The sequence below is a fragment of the Schistocerca gregaria genome, chromosome 6 (genome assembly GCF_023897955.1).
Source record: "Schistocerca gregaria isolate iqSchGreg1 chromosome 6, iqSchGreg1.2, whole genome shotgun sequence".
Taxonomy (NCBI): domain Eukaryota; kingdom Metazoa; phylum Arthropoda; class Insecta; order Orthoptera; family Acrididae; genus Schistocerca; species Schistocerca gregaria.
This window is the reverse complement of record NC_064925.1, coordinates 52,793,908-52,809,553: the sequence shown is the minus strand read 5'-3', so window position 1 is coordinate 52,809,553 and position 15,646 is coordinate 52,793,908.

Here is a 15,646-nt window from a genome sequence, read left to right as displayed (position 1 = left end):
TGGCCACAGTTTGTCAGTGGCCATTCATGCAGACATACAGTTTATTTGTTGTCATGTCCATTTACAATGCAGCACAATGATTGGAGATTAGCAATTAGATCACATGGCTGGTTTTACAGGTAGCCCTGCCCTTGATGGGACAGGTGATTTTTGTTCCCCCTGGGAACTAGAGAAACATGCACAATGGCACCTCAAAAAACTCTACAGCCTGTTCACTTCCAACACTTGGCCTGGGTTACCACTATCCCCCACCTTTGCAACAACCTCCAAACCTTCCCCACATTCAATCATAACCTTGCCTCTCAGATCTACTACATTTACTCCAATCTCAAAAGCTCAATCCCAACATCACACAGAATCCAGAACTGAAACAGACCTAAAACACAACCTTTCCACCAAAATCCTTAGCCCCACAGAAGTATCAATCCTTTTCAAAGGCCTCACCTTTTGTCCCACTCCCAAATTCAGTCATGCACAATTTCTTAAAGACTTTCTCTTCTACTCCTGGTTACTACAGTGGAAGAACTTTTTCGCCACCAGCCCTACCAATCAGACACAACCAACGTGCAATGTTGAACCCTGACTGATTCAGTTCACTCTTCCATCCAATTGTGATCCACCCCCACTGCCCCCAAATCAGTACTGCTTAACTTCTAGAATTTCTTAACTCCAAACCTTGCCTCACCATAATTTCCCAAGCCCGTCAACATGCAAACTAATCTTACATCCACAGAAAGAACAGCAATCCACCACCTAAAAACTGATCCTGACCTTATAGTCCTACCTACTGACAAAGATTCCACCACTATTGTTTTGAACTGCAACTGCCTGGAAGTAGAAGTCCACCAGCCGTCAGATTCATCCACCTGCAAACCCTGCCATAGTGACCCCATTCTAGAAATCCAGCTGGATCTCCAGTCTCTCCTCAAATCCTTAGGCCCATCTCAGAACCTCTCGCTGGGGTCCATTTCCCCCCTCACCCCTACCATGCCTCTCACTCTTACCTTCTACATGCTTCCTAAAGTCCATGAACCCAACCACTCAGAATGCCCCATTGTGGCTGGTTACTGTGAGGCCAACACATTCAGCCTATTACCAACAACCTATGCTCTTATATAAAGATATCAATGATTTCCTCCACTGATTCTCCACAGTTCCTTTTTCTTTACTGCATGGTACCCTGCTCATCACTATTGATGCCACCTCCCTTTACACCAACATCCCCAATGCCCATGGCCTTACCACTATTGGATACTACCTTTCCCAGCATCCAATGGATTCCAGACCTAGAACCTCCTTCCTAGTCACCATGACCAACTATATCCTCACCCACACTTACTTCTCCTTTGAAGACATAAACTACAAACAAATCCAGGGTATGACTGTGAGCATCCACATGGCACCACCCTATGCCAACCTACTCATGGGCCATCTAGAGGAATACTTGCTAATCATTAATAATGCAAAACCCTGCAACTGGTTCAAATTCATCGATGGTACCTTTACATCTGAATCAAGGGTGAGAATACCACATCCACATTCCTCCAGAACTTCAACAACTTCTCCCCCATTTGCTTCACCTGATTCTACTCAACCCAGCAAGCCATGTTCCTCAATATTGACCTCCATCTCAAAGATGGCTACAGTAGTACCTCTGTTGACATAAGTTCTACCAACCACCAGCAGTATCCACACTTCAATAGCTTCCACCTGTTCAATACCAAAAAGTCCCTTCCATACAGCCTAGCCACCCACGGCTATCATGTCTGTAGTGATGAGCAGTCTCTCTCAAAATATGCTGAGGGTCTCACTGAGGCCTTTAAGGATCACAATTAACCCTCCAAACCTTGTACAAAAACAGATCTCCTGTGCCTTATCTTTACACTCACTCACCACTGTCCAACCCCAGAGGAGCATTCCCATCATGACACAGTACCACCCAGGACTGGAGCAACAGAATTACATTCTCCACCAGGGCTTTGACTACCTCTCATTATGCCCTGAAATGAGAAATGTCCCACCCACTACCCTACGCATCCTTCCACACTGATATTCTGCCACCCACTCAACCTACACAATATCTTTATCCATCCCCATACATTCTCCCACCACCAACTGCTCCAGTCTGGTCGCATACATCACCTATCCCATCAAAAACAGGGATACGTGTGAAGCTAATCATGTGATCTAAGAGCTAAGCTGCAACAACTGTGCAGCATTCTACGTGGTTATGATAACCAATTAGCTGTCTGTCCACATGAATGGCCACTGACACGCTGTGGCCAGAAATGGCTGGCCCACACCAATGGTTGAGCATACCTCTACATCTACACGATTACTCCGCAATTCACATTTAAGTGCTTGGCAGAGGGTTTATCGAACCACAATCATACTATCTCTCTACTATTCCACTCCCGAACAGCGCGCGGGAAAAACAAACACCTAAACCTTTCTGTTCGAGCTCTGATTTCTGTTATTTTATTTTGATGATCATTCCTACCTATGTAGGTTCGACTCAACAAAATATTTTTGCATTCGGAAGAGAAAGTTGGTGACTGAAATTTCGTAAAAAGATCTCGTCGCGATGAAAAATGTCTTTGCTGTAATGACTTCCATCCCAATTCGCATATCATACCTGCCACACTCTCTCCCCTATTATGTGATAATACAAAACGAGCTGCCCTTTTTTGCACCCTTTCGATGTCCTCTGTCAATACTACCTGGTAAGAATCCCACACCGCACAGCAATATTCTAACATATGACGAACGAGTGTAGTGTAAGCTGTCTCTTTAGTGGACTTGTTGCATCTTATAAGCATCCTACCAATGAAACGCAACCTTTGGCTCACCTTCCCCACAATATTATCTATGTGGTCTTTCCAACTGAAGTTGTTTGTGATTTTAACACCCAGGTACTTACACTCCTGGAAATTGAAATAAGAACACCATGAATTCATTGTCCCAGGAAGGGGAAACTTTATTGACACATTCCTGGGGTCAGATACATCACATGATCACACTGACAGAACCACAGGCACATAGACACAGGCAACAGAGCATGCACAATGTCGGCACTAGTACAGTGTATATCCACCTTTCGCAGCAATGCAGGCTGCTATTCTCCCATGGAGACGATCGTAGAGATGCTGGATGTAGTCCTGTGGAACGGCTTGCCATGCCATTTCCACCTGGCGCCTCAGTTGGACCAGCGTTCGTGCTGGACGTGCAGACCGCGTGAGACGACGCTTCATCCAGTCCCAAACATGCTCAATGGGGGACAGATGCGGAGATCTTGCTGGCCAGGGTAGTTGCCTTACACCTTCTAGAGCACGTTGGGTGGCACGGGATACATGTGGACGTGCATTGTCCTGTTGGAACAGCAAGTTCCCTTGCCAGTCTAGGAATGGTAGAACGATGGGTTCGATGATGGTTTGGATGTACCGTGCACTATTCAGTGTCCCCTCGACGATCACCAGAGGTGTACGGCCAGTGTAGGAGATCGCTCCCCACACCATGATGCCGGGTGTTGGCCCTGTGTGCCTCGGTCATATGCAGTCCTGATTGTGGCCGTCACCTGCACGGCGCCAAACACGCATACAACCATCATTGGCACCAAGGCAGAAGCCACTCTCATCGCTGAAGACGACATGTCTCCATTCGTCCCTCCATTCACGCCTGTCGCGACACCATTGGAGGCGGGCTGCACGATGTTGGGGTGTGAGCGGAAGACGGCCTAACGCTGTGCGGGACCGTAGCCCAGCTTCATGGAGACGGTTGCGAATGGTCCTCGCCGATACCCCAGGAGCAACAGTGTCCCTAATTTGCTGGGAAGTGGCGGTGTGGTCTCCTGCGTAGGATCCTATGGTCTTGGCGTGCATCCGTGCGTCGCTGCGGTCCGGTCCCAGGTCGACGGGCACGTGCACCTTCTGCCGACCACTGGCGACAACATCGACGTACTGTGGAGACCTCACGCCCCACGTGTTGAGCAATTCGGCGGTATGTCCACCCGGCCTCCCGCATGCCCACTATACGCCCTCGCTCAAAGTCCATCAACTGCACATACGGTTCACGTCCACACTGTCGCGGCATGCTACCAGTGTTAAAGACTGCGATGGAGCTCCGTGTGCCACGGCAAACTGGCTGACACTGACGGCGGCGGTGCACAAATGCTGCGCAGCTAGCGCCATTCGATGGCCAACACCGCGGTTCCTGGTGTGTCCGCTGTGCCGTGCGTGTGATCATTGTTTGTACAGCCCTCACGCAGTGTCCGGAGCAAGTATGGTGGGTCTGACACACCGGTGTCAATGTGTTCTTTTTTCCATTTCCAGGAGTGTAGTTGAATTGACAGCCTTGAGAATTGTACTATTTATTGAGTAATCGAATTTCAACGGATTTCTTTTGGAACTCATGTGAATCACCTCACACTTTTCGTTATTTAGCATCAACTGCCACCTGCCACACCATACAGCAATCTTTTCTAAATCGCTTTGCAACTGATACTGGTCTTCGGATGACCTTACTAGATGGTAAATTACAGCATTGCAACCTAAGAGAACTGCTCAGATTGTCACCCAGGTCATTTATATAGATCAGGAACAGCAGAGGTCCCAGGACGCTTCCCTGGGGAACACCTGATATCACTTCAGTTTTACTCGATGATTTGCCGTGTATTACTACAAGACATTCTTCATTTCATTATTGTCCTTACCCATCAGCCCCTTCTCTGTTCCCATTCCAGTACTACACAGCCCTCTATTTCACCAATGCCCCCTCTGTCTTTCTAGGTCTCTCCTTTTGCTGCCCCCCCCCCCCCCCCCTCCCGCACTACCACCCCTCGTGGAGTAACATCCCAAGACCTCATCCCTGTTCCCTGTACCCTGTGCGCTCCCACAAGCAGCATTTAAGTAATGACAAATGTATTGTGGTGGTCTAAATCATTTTATCTTTTATCTGTGAAGATGGTACATGACAGAAACCCGATGATAATCATGTTTAAAACAAAAGCATACATGCATTTTACACTTACATATTACTGCAAAGTATGTTACATAAATTGCTTACCTGGAATTATTTTCCAATTTAAAACTTGCTATTGTTAACTTTATGAAGTAAAAATGAGTTCAGGATTGAAAATTAGACCATCTGGAAAGGATTGCAGACCTTACACATTAAGCTTACTTGACTGCACATTGCCCACAGTAAGAGGCAGGAAGGTAAGAAACAACTTCTTGCAGATTTCATGGGGATGCATCTAAAAAAGAAAATCACATTGTAGAAGGGGCACATTCTGACAAAGACAGTCCACTTCCCTGAGCTCACTTGCATTAGGGATAACACAAGATTTTAAGAATTCATTGTGGCCTTGAAAGAATTACAAGAACAATTTCAAACCTATTTTGAGGACTCTGTCTATCGTACTTTTGTTTCCAAGCTATTTTGGAGGCTGTTTGCTATTTCTGTTGAATATGTAATTGATTGACCTGCAAGGTAGTTCTAGTTTTAATAACAAATCTTTTTACATTACAACTGTCTAGGTCTTCCACATTGCTTTTCTCAGATAGATTTTTCAAGTCTCCATCATGAGGTTGCAAAATTTTTACAACATTTTGATCAACATATTGGTGTGAAAGACATTTTTTCGATTATGAAACTAGATATACTAGATATGTTACAATTACATAGTAACCTGAGTGTGAAACTATGTGAAATTGTCTGTGCTGTCTATATTCTGACAGTTTGTACCAGATAAAAGTTATATTATGCCTTTAATATTATTCAAGGAAAGTTGCTACTCACCATATAGCAGAGATGCTGAGTGGCAGACAGGCACAGCAAAAAGATTTTCACACTAAAAGCTTTCAGCCAATGACCTTTGTAAACACACACACACACGCACACACACACACACGCACACACACACACACACACACACACACACAAATTCTGCAGGTTGGGTGGATGTCAGGGGAGAGATGGGGAGGAGGGGGGGGGGGGGGGGGAAGCAGCAGTAAAGGAGAGAAATAAGTAAAATAATAAAATAAAATAAAATAAATGATCTATTTGTTGTGCCTATCTGTGACTCAGCGTCTCCGCTATGTGGTCAGTAGCAACTTTCTTCCACAGAATATTGTTGCATTCCATCCTGGATTTTCCATTGTTTGATATTATGTCTCCATCAAGCCATAAATGATCTGTATTGTTGAGAAATGAGAGATATAAAACAAGTTGTATGCAGTGCAACTACACTGTCATTTAATTGCAGCACATTTGCAATCTTCCCCTTTTCCCCCTTCTCTCACTCAGACAGTGTGGCATGGTAGTGGGGGAAATATGAAAGTGAGACTGAGTACTTTGGCACTCATTCTGAGGCACAGCCCCAAGCTAAAATCTTGACCATCTCTGCTCTTTGTACTCCATTTCCTCTGACATCAGTTCTCCAATTTTATCCTTAACCTTGTGCCTTCTGTATCTCGCTATTTCTTGATCAATCGTTGAGAGCAAGGGGTAAAAGAAATTCACATACATGGCTTTCATATTTGTTCACCCACAGGGCCATATCAAACAGATCTCATTACTTTTCTTAATTCTTTGTGGTAAACAGCCTGCAACAAATTTGACTTTTTTTATTCCCATTTCCATGTTTACCGCAGGATCATGTGCACTTATGTTCCTTAGTGAAGATTTTTAAGCACCTGCTTTCCTGTCCTGATCACTGTTCCTTACTCTTAACTTTTCATAAGCATGTGATATCTACAATATTTCAATAAATTCTCCAATGCACACTCTAGAGCATTGGTGCATATCACCCATTTTAGGATTCAGTGGGCAGGCAGAAGACAAGAAGCACTTCACCCAGCTGTTCCAGCTCTCATGCCCACCAGCAGACAGGCAGGCAGGCAGCAAGGAAGGCACACGTGAGCATGTGTGAGCAAACGCATGCCTTGCAGGCAGCTGGGCCAGAGCATGCGCAACAGTACTGCAGTGGTTGAGTGCCTAATTCCAGTGTTGCCCGACTGGTTCGTGCATGACCAGAATGAGTGCAAGAGGGCCACCTGGCAGGTAGCTTATACTATCTACACCTGCCTGCAAGCAATCTGAGGGGCACCCGTGCATGCTTATGCCTTGTGGGGCAGTGTTTGAATAACTTGCATGAGACTGAACAAACACTATAGTTGACATAATCATCTTGAAAGATTTGACAACTGTTTAGATAATTAAGTTATTCTCATTTATTGTTCTGTCTCAGCATTCTTAATTAGATTACATGTTTTGATCACAATCTATCATCTCCAGATCTAAGCAGTTGTGTCAGCAACATGTCCTGTCTACTCAGAACGTATTTCAGTACTGTGATACGTGATTCTGAGCAGACCAGCCTACTTAGTCAAAAAGACAGTCCAGTGTGATCAAACAGGTCATCTAACTAAAAATGTGCAACTGAGATGTAACATTAAATGGGAATTATGTTAACTGAACAAAAAATCAACTCAAACACATTCTGTGCACAAGATCTTCAGTCTGCACAACACATTCTGTGTACCAGATTTACAGTCTGCACATCATGATTTGTCTACACAGTTTGATTTGTGTGGACAGATTACTGATGTGGAATATCCTTTAGACAGGCAGTTCATACTCCTCCACCAGATTTTTTTAAATTTCAAATAACGTGTCAGAGAGCTTACAAGAACAATTAGGTGATTGAAAAGCAGTCCTTATTCTGAGTATGACAATACAAAAATCTTATGCTGATTCAGTAGCATCACCTTCATAACCAGATTTCATTGCAAAACATATTTCCTGAATAACTGAAGTATGCAGCAGTAACAATTACTTATGAAAGTGGAGATAAACAAGTGACCTAACAGTAAACCCATTGCCCCCTTCCTGCATTTTCAAACGTTGCCGATGAAGGAGCAAACAGCAGGATATTGGTCCATCTTTCTTGTGACGAAGTTGCTTAACAGCATTGTCTCGCTTCTATAAACGACTCTCTACTGACAAGGAGACCATACAGCAGTTGGATTTTTGTATATTTTTATATTTATTCTACATCAAGTTCAGCACTCGACTATCTATCTACTCAAGCATTTCAACTATAAAAAATTCTTGACAAAATTTACTATGAAGTTTTTTAAAAAATTTAACATATCTTTATTTATGATCATTTACCAAATGTTAGTACTTGAGAATTTATGTTTGGAATGAAAAATGGTTATTTGTGTGTGACATGTAATTAGAAATATGTAAACGTGCATTTTTCTACAAATGACAATTAGATATGTGTTAATTAGCACACATTTGATGAGTTTTATATTAATTGATGTAGGTATTTGAACAGAATGGAAAAAAAAACGAAAAAATAATGACTGATACAACACAATCCAGTGAGTACCAGTCTTGAATGCTTCCAATTTTTTTTAATAATTATGTATACATGCCGAGTGTATGGAGGATACTAGTCCTCCAGCAGATGTCGTGGGCTTTCTCCAAATCAGAAAACATGGCCACAGTTTGATATTTGCACAAAAAACTATTCATGACATGAGTTGACAAGGACTGCGCAGTGATCAGTAAACTGTGAGACTCGATCCACCATACCAGACAGGCATGAATCTTATGTTCTATTACCTTGCAAACACAACTGGTGAGAGAAGCTACATGGAAGGTGTTTGTCCTTATGGGGCTTAGGTAGGGGTATGATAGTGGCTTCACGCCATCATCTGTGAAATGTGACCTCTGCCCAGATGCAATTGTATGTATGAAGGAGAAAGTGCTTGGCCACAAGAGAAAGGTTCTGAAACATCTGAATGTGGACATCATCTGGCCCTGGGGCAGAGGATCAGTATCAAGGGAGCATGATCTAGCTCCCTCATAGTAAAGGAGGTATTGTAGTACTCACAATTCTGAGAAGTGAAGGGTATCACCTGGGCCTCCTCCACTCATTTCTGATGGTCAAAGGCAGGGTGATAGTGGGTGAAGCTTGAAATCACCAAAAAAGCGGCCCAAGATGTTGGAGATAGCAATAAGGTTTACTATGATAGCAGCTACTGTCAGGCAGGAAATTTGGGAAGGGACCTTGGTCCCAGAGAGCCATCGAAGGTTGGCTGACATGATGGAGGGGGGAGTGGAACTCTTGCAAGAACTAGTAAGGAAATCCATATAGCTTTTTTTGTCATCCTTAAGAACGCAACAACACTGAGCACTCAACTGTTTATAATGAATGCAGTTTGCCATTGTAGTATGATGGTAAAAAATGCAGAGCACAACTCAGTATGCAAATTGTGTTGCAGCATGCCTCAGTTCATCAAGGCACTCGGACACAGTGCAGTAAAGAGGAAATGTGAAATTGGAACATTCTGCAGTGGTAAGCATAAAATTTGTAAGATATTCTACCTGGGCATCACGAAAGGGTAAATGTTCATCTAAAGTTGCCAGGGAGGAGTAAAGCCTCCAGTTGGCCTTAGAAAGCTGCCATTTGTGTGTGCTCGTAGGTGTGGTAGGAGTCAGCAAATGGACAGCATGAAATGCTACTCAAGTACGTGTCAGAGAGAATGGACCACTTGATTTGATGGGCAAGATGGGCAGTGCAGAAGGAGAGGTCCACATGGGAATAGTTGTGCGTGGAGTCTGAAATGAACATGGGTGCTCCCATGTTAAGGCAGAAGAGGTTAAGTTGATTGAGAAGGCCAGGCAAGAGGGCGCCTATTGGACAGGTTCTGGGAGAACCCCAAAGCAGATTGTGTGCTTTAAAGTCACCAAGCAGCAGAAAGGGGAGAGGGAGTTACCCAATAAGCTGGAAGAAGTCTGCCCCGGTGACACAAAATGATGGAGGGATGTAAATGGTACAAACGAAACAGGAGAAGTGAGAAAGGAAAATGTGGACTGCAACAGGTTGAAGCAGGCAGTCAGGCAATGGGTTGACTATGAACGTTACCCTAGATGAGGAACATGACACCTCCATGCGACGGAATGCCATCATCGCGGGTGGAGAGGGGGTGGGGAGGGGAGCGGGGGAGGTCAAATTGGACTGGGAAGAAAGCAGACAATTATGTTTCCTGGAGACAAAGAAGAAGTGGACACTGCATTTCCAGGTGGAGCTGTAAGTCCTCTTTGTTGGATCGAAAGCTACAAATGTTCCACTGTAGGAGAAACATGAGGAGGAAAGGTGAGGAGGAAAAAATGAAGGGGTGTCACCTTGGTGGCTGCTGGGTGCCAGCCTTTGAAGACTCACTGCTACAGGGTGCAGAGGCTGGAGGATCCTGCTCCATGAAATCTAAAGAGGTGTAGGCATTCGCCTTCTGTCAGTCTGTACAGTCCAGGGCAGAAAATTAGTTGGTGGTGTGCACTGACAACATGGAGTTCAGCAGGGCAAGGGTATGACGTGGTGACACCATCGTAGAGAATCTCCAAGTCAACAAAGGAGAAGACCATTTGCCTTTGTTTGATTTCTTGGAGCCTTTCTGGTTGGCAGAGAAAGACTCAGGTGTTTGTTGGTTGGAGGGACGTAGGAAGTCTTCACGGGAGTGTTCCTTCTGTCCTTTCGGGCCTGCTGGTTGTGTAGCAGGTGACTTCGCCCCATGTGGCAAAAGTTTGGTGGCTTGTACAGCTGGGGAGTTTTACAACTACAGTGCTGAATTAGAGGCCACATATCTGTGTGTCTGTGTCCTTTGTGGAGTGAGATGTAGCAAAAACAGTACTATAAGTGCCAGATGGTGGAAAGCAGGGTTTCATACTAGCCAACAACTTGCAAGTGACTGGTGTAATGGGACACTCCTCTCTAACATTACCTTTCTTTATAGAAATAGCCAGTACCAGGAATATTTCTGAATCTTGTATAGGTCAAAATTCTCTCAGCTGTTTCACTAAAATAATTTCATGTGATTTTGTATACAATGTATTATATTTCAGGCTAAGACATATAAAAAAGAAATTAATTTGTTACAGTTGATATGTACCAACTCTGTATGTACAGTTAAAATTACTCTTCTTTTAGAAAGATTTGAAATTACAAAATATATGGCATTTTTAAAATTCATATTATTAGTTGCACAATTTGACAATATTTATCAAATTTATTTCTGGTGCATTTATAAAATAATCATCCCACCACAGATTGCACATTTGGCTGGGAGTCAACAGGACACCAGTGTGGTTGTAACGATGGCACTGGTAGTAGCGCATCAGGTTCAGAGTGTACGATCATATTGTGATAAGTTCATGGCTTGCTTTGATCTCTGATGGAAGCACCACTCCATCAAAAGTGAGAAAAAGAGTGCAGACGGGCACTAAGAATGTAGCTACTTTTTTTTCATCACCCGATGGGCTGCAATGACACACCGATCAGAAAGGTACGTTTGGATTTCTGCCTCGGTCAGACCGTCGAATAGCCTAATGTAAATAATGCCACAGGAAGAATTTAGCATTCGATAGGCCTCAACACAAACAGAATAGCTGTAGAGGAGGAAAGCTACAAACAGTTGTGCTTGAGAATCAGAAATTGTCTCCAAAGGCAAAGTGCCAGTCTGTAAATGAGAGCACAATTTCACAGGGCCAACAATTGCATCGACACCATTCTGACTAATAAACAGATTTACCGTAGCAAAGGACTGACCATCTTCAATATGTAAAACCACATGGAACAGTGGAGCAACTGGAAGTGTCTGTGAATAATTAGCCTCATTTCATTTACATTTAGTAGATATTGCCCATGAAGATGATGATTGGCTCATTGCAAGAAAATCCCCTGTGATTGCCAGTGTGTGTGATGGCGACCTCCCTCCGACTGGGGGCACCCCCTCGGAGGGGGGCACACGCTCCTTAGGTAACTGTTCACACCTACGGTTACACCTCCCAAATAGGGAGGGACAAACTGGCCTTTTGGAAAGGTAGCAGCTCAGGAAGTTACCCATCCTAGGCATGCCCTGTACCGGGTGGTTCACGCAACTCCTATCTGTTGACCGGGTGCTGGGAATTACGCGTTACCCGGTCACCCGTTACACGTCAGATGCAGGGGCTCGCCTTTAGGAGCACACAGGGAGGACGATGAGAAAGAGGAACCTCAAACGCTGAAGGAAAGGAAGCATAGGAGACGGGCAATGAAGAAAGAGAAAAGGAATGAAAATCAATGGAAACCTGTGCTGACATCAGCTACTGAAAATGCAGAAGGGATTTCCATAAACATCCCAGACATTATCCCCAAGGGAGGGTGAGAACAGCAACAGGATAGGCAGGCAGCTCGGAAGGGAAAAAATGCTGCAAAGGCTGGGGCTGTGTGGCAGCCAAGCACAAACCTGCCACAGAGTGGTGAGTCCCATGGGGGAAGTCCCCACATGTGAAGTTACTGGGCTACCAGATGGATTATAAACTGACATAGAACTGACATGGGGTAAGTTAACTATAAAACTTAGTTCTGTATGGTTTGCTCTCTGAAATCTTTCTCACTGCATTGATCTGCATGCAGCATTGGTAGACTTTCCCTCAGTTCTGTCCTAATCTTCTAGATCAATGACACTGAAACGAAAAAAAGTGTTAATTCTACAGAAGCATGGAATAAGAATCTGATATAGAAAACCAAACGTCTTGCAGAAGCCTCTGCAGTGAGCAAGGGGTTCTTACACTTACATGCCAGTACATGTAACCTATAATGATAGTGCTTACTAACAGGAGTTACTTTGGAAAGAATTCAGAAACTAAATCACAGTACTAGAAGTAGAAATAATTGTCACATAGGCTGTGCATCACTCTCTAGATTTCAGAATAGAATTTTATATTCTGGTGCAAAAGTCTATAAAAGTTGCCAGTGTGAAAATAAAAATCCTCCAACATTCAAAAAGCAAACTAAAAGAATCTCTATTAGCAATATAATGAAAAGGATAGTTGCTACTCACCATATAGTGGAGATGCTGGGTGACAGAAAAACACATCAAAGACTGTCACACAATTAGCTTTCAGCCAACAAGGCCTTACACACACACACACACACACACACACACACACACACGAGACTGTGGTCATGTGCTTGAGTTGCATTTGGATGAGTATGTGCATATGTGTATGTTGTCTAATTTTGACAAAGACCTCATCAGCTGAAAGCTGATTGTGTGACAGTCTTTTTTTTGTGTCTTTCTGCAACTTGCCATCTCCGCTATATGGCGAGTAGCAACTATCCTTTTCATTATATTGTTATATTTCATCCTCGATTTTCCATTGTAGAATCTCTATTAGGCCACATCTCCCACAATTTATCAAAATATTTGGACTCAGGAATGTAAACTCCTTGTCACTCTAATATCTGTATTGTTTAATTGGACAGATAAAAAAATTTACTCATCAAGCACAAGCAGAACACACACATACAAGACAGTTGTAAATGGCAAGCTTTCATAGTCAACAGCTCCATCAAGCAGAACGGTTGAAGTGGAAGGAAGGTGGGTGAAGGAAAAGGAGTGATCTAGGAAAAGGGGTATGGTAAGTCTCTCCTGACCCATAGTTCTGGGTGACTTTCCCAAAATCTACCCCCTTTTCCTAGACCACTCCAGTCCTTTACCTTCACCCCTTTTCCTTCCACTTCAACCCTTCTCCTGAAGAAGGAGACATTGGCTCTGAACGCTTGCCAATTTCAACTGTCTTTTGTGTGCCTGTTCTACTGCTGCTTGGCAAGTAGATTTTTGATCTATCCAGTGAAATAATATTATCAATAATTGATTGGCTTCATTGTTATAATATTTGTATTGGACAGATTTCAATTTTTAAAAGAATATAGACAGCAGGATAGTTGCGTGTGTAAAGTTATGTAAATACTTTGTTTGAAGTTACAAATGAAAACTGTAGCTAAGTACTGTAGGAGAACAAACAGTGGCTTTCTTCAAAGCCCCTTAGTTTTTATCCTAAAATACATAATCATGTACAAACTCAAAGTATTTCTGATCATTAACAGTTTGAGTAGTTATTGATAGCCACAATTTTTTTGTTTGTGTCCTTTACAGAGGTAGGCCAAAGCGCAGTTACTTCTACCTTCAAATGTATAACTTGACACATTCCATATACCTGAAGGTGGTTCTTGATGATGAGATTTACAGAACAAATTTTTATTATATATTTCTTACCATTATTTAAACATTAATAATTAATAATGTCACCTTTTGTGTGATACACAACTACCAAAATAACATACATGGCATAAAAGATATTTTAGATAATTACTGTGTATCAACATACAAAACTGTCCATCATACTATACATGATGTAGTCAGTACATTCATGTACATCATACTGCAACTACCAGAGTTGTGTGTGCACTGCTTCATAGTTCACACATGAAGTTTGTGCTCATCTCAGCCACTAGAGGCCACTGGGCCAGCCAGTACAACACCACTTGCGTGCACAGCCTGATGACTGCACTCCCTTTTAGAACTAATGACTACATAGGCCATAGCGCAAGGCTCTGCCAGAAACTTGTGTGTTGTCTGTTGTATGTATTTTGTCTCTCATGATTTATCCTTTTCATGTGATGTAGTTACAACAGTCTTGGATTAGAACAATAAGTTTGTTCTAAATGGAACTATATTGGTATGTAAGATAATCTTTATGGCAAATTTTGAACTCTTGCATTGTATAAAATAAAAGCCATTTCTATGTGGTGTTTTTCAACATACTTTGTTGCCACATTGTGTGCCTGTACTTGTGATATTTTAAATGGTTTTACCACAATGTACTTTTAACTGTCTTGAGTTTTCTTAAGTATAGCAACTATGATACTGATTTGCTGTTTTAGATATTTGTTGTGTTGGCGTTATGTTATGTTGTTATGATGATATACAAGGGCGATGTAGTTGAGGACAATATTATGGAAATGGAAGAGAAGGTAGATGAAGCTGAAATGCGAGATATGATACTGTGTGAAGAGTTTGACAGAGCACTGAAAGACCTAAGTCGAAACAAGGCACCGGGAGTACACAACATTCCATTAGAACTACTGACAGCCTTGGGAGAGCCAGTCCTGACAAAATTCCACCATCTGGTGAGAAAGATGTATGAGACAGGTGAAATACCCTCAGACTTCAAGAAGACTATAATAATTTCAATTCCAAAGAAAGCAGGTGTTGACAGATGTGAAAATTACTGAACTATCAGTTTAATAAGTCACAGCTGCAAAATACTAACGTGAATTCTTTACAGATGAATGGAAAAACTGATAGAAGCCAACCTCGGGGAAGATCAGTTTGGACTCCATAGAAATGTTGGAACACGTGAGGCAATTCTGACCCTACGACTTATCTTAGAAGAAAGATTAAAAAGATTAAGGAAAGGCAAACTTATGTTTCTAGCATTTGTAGACATAGAGAAAGTTTTTGACAATGTTGACTGGAATACTCTCTTTCAAATTCTTAAGGTGGCAGGGGTAAAATACAGGGAGCAAAAGGCTATTTATAATTTGTACAGAAACCTGATGGCAGTTATAAGAGTCGAGGGATATGAAAGGGAAGCAGTGGTTGGGAAGGGAGTGAGACAGGGTTGTAGCATATCCCCAATGTTATTCAATCTGTATATTGAGCAAGCAGTAAAGGAAACAAAAGAAAAGTTCGGAGTAGGTATTAAAATCGTTGGAGAAGAAATAAAAAATTTGAGGTTTTCCGATGACATT